Source organism: Podarcis filfolensis (assembly GCF_964270895.1).
Source record: "Podarcis filfolensis genome assembly, chromosome: 4".
NCBI classification, from domain to species: domain Eukaryota; kingdom Metazoa; phylum Chordata; class Lepidosauria; order Squamata; family Lacertidae; genus Podarcis; species Podarcis filfolensis.
The window spans coordinates 94,366,053-94,372,504 of NC_139607.1; positions in this window are offsets into that span (position 1 = coordinate 94,366,053).

A 6,452-nucleotide genomic window follows, 5' to 3' on the forward strand; every position below is an offset into this window, starting at 1 on the left:
CTTCTCCTGAAGTGGGTTTGTTTCCCTGTGTGCAGGGAATCCTCCCATCTGCTGAGGGCTCCCTGGGCCACTGCCATCCAAACCCTTTGTGTATTATGCAGGCATCTGGGTTGTGATTGAGAGCCCAGTCTTAACGCCACTGTTTACTGAATTCAGCCTATAGCACACCCAAATGCTCCCTCTGCTTAAAGTTGTCTCTGAGTGACATTTGTCTGCCATTATCGATCTCACGGTGTAATCCTCAGTAAGCTTCCAAAGAACACCAGAGCTCCTTTTGAAAAGAAGACTAATATAACACACCCAAAAGATTATTTCTTGACGGTTGCCACCGCAAGGGCCTGCACGTCCAGAGGCATTTTGATGAACCCAGTAACTGATCTGATATAAAAAGCAAACAATTATCTGTTCCCAACAGCTCTCCTTGTGTAGCATGTTTGGTTGGGAGTTCCTTGTGGCCGCGATTGGTTCTTTCTACAAAACGTTTTAACTGCTTCAATTCTGGGGACCAAATTCCTTCACCATTCCTTTCCAGAATTTCTGGCTCCCGAGTTAACAAAACCAATTGGGGTTAAGATATCTGTACACACACTTGCAAATCAAGATTTGTACCACGCAAGACAGAAGAGATGTATCGGAGGGTGCTTAACCTCTTGAATATATCGGGAAAGAATTCTCAATGACCGCAGATATTACTATTTTTAGAGAGAACGTAGTGCTGAATGCATGCAAACTGAGGGGGAGGGGCTTCAGACAACTTCACCACACCTAAACCTTTCTTCTGCATGTGTACATGCCCATCCTACATATCTGTGCACATCTCCACCATGCGTGTTGCTGAGCAGTAAGAGCGCACTACTAGGAAGTTGGGTCTCAGCTGTGTTTTTTCAATAGCACGCTCCTGGCACTTGATAGCATCCATTGACCCATGTGGGGACCAAAGAAGGACACTGGGTGTTATTCGAACACCAAAGAAAGAAGTTAGGGAGCAACTTGTGCATACGGTGCGCTAAATTAGTGCACGTTATTTGTTTTCTATCTCACAGATGGTATACGTGAATCAGATCTGTAAGACGAGAGCTGAGGGAGAAGGATGGGGAGGGCAGAAAAGGTACTGAAAAGGAGATGGAAAGAGGAATCTGGCTGCTAAAGGGAGTGTAGTGTGTGTATTATAAGAGAAACAGGATGTTTGAGATCTTCTGCAGAAGACATGAAATTTCATTACAGCATCCCTTTTCCTGATGCATGGGATCTGCTTTTCCTGATCTTGTTCTGTGTACAGAGCTGGAGCAGGTTTTTAAGAATGAATATCTGTGGGTTATGGATGATTCTGCCATTATCCTCACCACTGAAGTCTTTCCTGCTCACCAAAGAGAGAACATGATGTGATTCCGGCCACAGGGCACAGTCCAGAGAAAGTTAACAGCACCAGAAGTCCCAGTGAAACCAGTGACATGGAAGTGCATGTTTAAATACTTGAGGACCATTCATTTCAATGGGGCTGAGATGCAGCCGCCTTTACCTAAATCCCACCGTAGAGTAAAGGCCACTCTTGGATGTGATGGTCTGTGTGTGCTATGGCTATACAGGCGAGAAGAGGAAAAAGAAGCTTTATTATAGTGCAATCCTATGCATGTCTACTCAGAAAGAAGCCCCACTGAGTCCAGTTAATCTCACTCCCAAGTAGAGATTTTTTTGGGGGGGGGAGAAAAATTAGATTCAGTTTGCATTTAAAGGCAAATTAGACAATTGACACTGTCCAAAACAATATCTGAACCAATAGCAGAACTTTCATTGGGATTTCACATTTCTCTGAATTTTGCAATGCAGTTCTCCAGTAAGGTATATATAAAAAAAACCTATCTTGCTGAAAGTCAAATGCAAAAATGCATTCTATTGGGGATTTCTTTGCAAAAAAATGTGAAAATTCAGGAAATGTATACAAATGTGCATATTAGGAGAGATTTGCACTAAAGTTTAAAAAGAACTTTAATATGCAGATGTGGAAAACTGAACTTATGATTGGTAAAAGGCAGATTCTCCCATCTCTAGTCCCAAATAAATATATTTAGGATTCTGGGTTTCCTCTGCTAAGGACTCCTCTCTCTTTCCTCCGCTCCAGATGCCATCCTTATATCTCTCTTAAATATTCCTTGCTGGAGAAAAGTACCGTGGTATCTCTAGTTACGAACTTAATTCCTTCCAGAGATCTGTTCTTAACCTGAAACTGTTCTTAACTAGAGGCGTGCTTTCACTAATGGGGCCTCTTGATGCTGCTGCGCCGGCGGCACATGATTTCTGTTCTCATCCTGGGGCAAAGTTCTCAACTCAAGGTAACTCTTCCAGGTTAGCGGAGTTTGTAACCTGAAGTGTTTGTAACCTGAGGCGTTTATAACTCGAGGTACCACTGTAAATATAATAGAGACTGTGTTCATTTTAATGGTATGTGGACTGACCCAGAATTTGTATTGAAACATAAGTCATTGTAAACATGCCCCCAGCCGCACCCCAAACATCAAAAGCTATGTGCTGGTGACATCATGCTGCTACAGACAAAGGGGACTTTCACCTCTAAGGTTACTGCTGTAGTAAGCCCACAACATTTGCACATTTAACTTGTGTGCCTTCAGCTATGTGTGCGTGGCAAAACTCTTAACAAAACGAGAAAGGGGCAGGGGTTCAGAGGGAAAGGACTTTGGGAAAACCACTGGCCATCGAACCCAATGGGTTTCGACTATATACAATTTTGGCTTTAGGCGCGATCACCCACCTAAGTTGCGGGCTGAATATATTTGCAAAAGAACCCCGTAAACTCCTGAATGAACGAATGGGGGTGAGGGAGCGGAAACCCACAACCTTAGCTCTCCCCAGCAAGGAATTGGTTAAAGGTTAGGACCCTTACGGAAAGAACCGAACACTTTCACCCCTACGCCATGGTACACAAAGAAAAATATGCTTTATATAACAGGAGAACTTCTGAACACAGCTACCAGTTTGAAAAAGGAGGACCCCCCCCCCTTTTAAATCAAAGCCGCACTTGTAATCCCGAGCACTGGAGGATTTTGTTCTCATTACTGTCTGTAATTTCCTGACGTCTGGAACTAATTTTTTTATTCCTTTTTATATATATATAGAAATCTCTCTCTCTCTCCACTTTGTGTTTCTAACACTGTATTCTTGACTGTGTAAATAAGACGAGCCTGTAAATACGTGCAGATGTAGATACCTTCTAGAAAACAAAAATCAAAACAAAAAAAAAGTCTCAGAACAGAAGTGACCATGTGTAGCCTTCGGTGACAAATAAAAAGAATATTTTGTGTTTAAAAAGAGTGGGCGAGTTTTTGATGGCTTGGAACAAACTAAGTCTTGTTTCGGTCGCCTCTGAATCCAGGTGCAGGATTTACAAATAGGCCCTAGAAAAACCTCTCCTGACAGAGGACCTACACGAACCTGCCTCCAAGCGCTCTGGAGATTTGCATAAATGGTACATGGGAAGAATGGACCACTATTTTATTTCATTTGCAAAGGGATGCTGAAAATGCCATTCGCTATATACCAAGAGGGGCAGGTGGGGCTCATCTACCTGGGAAGGGAGCCCACCTAGGAGAAGGAACAGATAGTATGGTTTTTAAAAGAGGAGATGCACCTTAGGCCAGGCTTCCTCAACCTTGGCCCTCCAGATGATCGATAGATTATTTATTATGGTCAAAGACCAGCTCACATAACATAAGAGTTTGGATTTGATATCCCGCTTTATCACTACCCGAAGGAGTCTCAAAGCGGCTAACAATCTCCTTTCCCTTCCTCCCCCACAACAAGCACTCTGTGAGGTGAGTGAGGCTGAGAGACTTCAGAGAAGTGTGACTGGCCCAAGGTCACCCAGCAGCTGCATGTGGAGGAGCGGAGACGCGAACCAGGTTCACCAGATTACGAGTCTACCACTCTTAACCACTACACCACACATAACACAATAAAAACAGCGTTCATAAAGATAAAATATACAATCGGAGCAGATTGCAGCAATAGCGCATGAGTTAAAATTGAGATATATACATACACCCATACAACTGAGATTTGGGCTACTATAAAAAATTGACCCTGAGGCGCCCCAAAGAGCAACTTCAGCATTTCCCTAGTAAAGGTAAAGGGTAAAGGGACCCCTGACCATTAGGTCCAGTCGTGACCGATTCTGGGGTTGTGGCGCTCATCTCGCTTTATTGGCCAAGGGAGCTTCCGGGTCATGTGGCCAGCATGACTAAGCCGCTTCTGGCGAACCAGAGCAGTGCACGGAAACGCTGTTTACCTTCCCGCCGGAGCGATACCTATTTATCTACTTGCACTTTAACGTGCTTTCGAACTGCTAGGTTGGCAGGAGCAGGGACCGAGCAACGGGAGCTCACTCCGTCACGGGGATTCAAACCGCTGACCTTCTAATCAGCAAGCCCTAGGCTCTGTGGTGTAACCCACAGCGCCACCCATGTCCCTAGCATTTCCCTAGTAAGCTATTTTATTCTAGAGGATGATCTGTGCCTACAAATCTGGGCGCAGAATCTGGCAGGAGAAGGAACACTCTCATCCTAAAACTTTTCAGGCAGTGGTGCAGTATATGCCCATGCTGCCCAGGGCGGGGGCGTTCCTCAGGGGGGCGTGGCATGGAGGGTGCCCTCCCAGGCACAGGATAGCCACTTGGGTGCCCAGAGCAGCGTGTGTGCCCTGCAGTCAGGGGCAGAGCAAGACACCCATGGGGCAGAGCGAGCTGCTCACGGGGGCAGAGTGAGACACCCAGGGTGGACATTTGGCACGCCACCCGCCCGCAACTCCCAACCCTCCCCCAAGCTGTCAAAACGAAGAGGGAAGGGGGGAATGTCACGATGCAGCTCCCCCCTTATCCTGATGGCTCAGGGTAGCCTTGGGAGTCGCAGGCGGCATGCCGAATGTCACCCCCCTCAGTGAGGGCACCTGGGATGATCTGCCCCCCACTCTTCCTATGCCCCTGTCTTCAGGAGAAGAAAAGTCTGAGGAGCAAAGCCTACACAAATCCAGAGTGGAGACCCTAAGACGGTTGGATAGTGCCTTTTGGTTGGATGGTGCCTTAAACGGCCTCGGTCCAGTATACCTGAAGGAGCGTCTCCACCCCCATCGTTCAGCCCAGACACTGAGGTCCAGCTCCGAGGGCCTTCTGGCGGTTCCCTCACTGTGAGAAGCCAAGTTATTACAGGAAACCAGGCAGAGGGCCTTCTCGGTGGTGGCACCCGCCCTGTAGAACACCCTCCCACCAGATGTTAAAGAGAACAACAACTACCAGACTTTTAGAAGACATCTGAAGGCAGCCCTGTTTAGGGAAGCTTTTAATGTTTGGTGCATTATGGTATTTTTATATTTTGTTGGAAGCTGCCCAGAGTGGCTGGGGAAGCCCAGCCAGATGAGTGGGGTATAAATAATAAATTTTTTATTATTATTATTATTATTATTATTATTATTATTATTATTATTTTACACCTTCCGGCAATTCCTGCAGCCAAGCTGCTGCCAAACGTCTTGCTCTGCTTTCTTTTCGTCCCTATCAGCGAGGCTGAGAGGGGGGGTCTTGTCATCTGGGCAGCCCTGGACCTCCATCCACGCTGCCCAGGGAGGTCGTTTTGGTGCTGCTAACACTGCGATTGACTTCACCCCCTGAGGCACACTCCATTGTCTCTTGAGACAGACAGATGCCAACAACAATATACCAAGACTACAGCCCAACACAAGGTTAACTTATTTCTATGCATACAACTAATTTTCTATGGCTGGTCATAGGATGATTGGATCCTGCCAATGTTCTTTAGGCGTAGAATCCCTAAAATTGTCCCCCCTTTCCTAAACCTCTCTGGGCCCCATGATGTCAGCCAGCGAAGGCCGCTTCCAGACGGTCACTATTATTAGGATGGATTCAACCACATACCAGCATAGCAAACATAGGAAGCTTCATTACACAGAGTCAGACCCATTGGCTCATCTAGCTCAGTATCATCTACACCAGGCATAAGCAAACTCTGCCCTCCAGATGTTTTGGGACTACAACTCCCATCATCCCTAGCTACAGGACCAGTGGTCAGGGATGATGGGAATTGTAGTCTCAAAACATCTGGAGGGCTGAGTTTTCCTATGCCTTGTCAACCCTGACTGGCAGCAGCTGCCCAGGGTTTCAGACTCTCCTGGTCCTATTTGGAGATGCCTGGAAATCTCAAGGCAGATGCTGTTCCACTAAGCGACATATATATGTCCACATAAGTCATATAGTTAAGGGACGCGGGTGGTGCTGTGGGTTAAACCACAGAGCCTAGGACTTGCTGAACAGAAGGTCGGCGGTTCAAATCCCTGCAACGGGGTGAGCTCCCATTGTTTGGTCCCAGCTCCTGCCAACCTAGCAGTTCAAAAGCACGTCAAAGTGCAAGTAGATAAATAGGTACCACTCC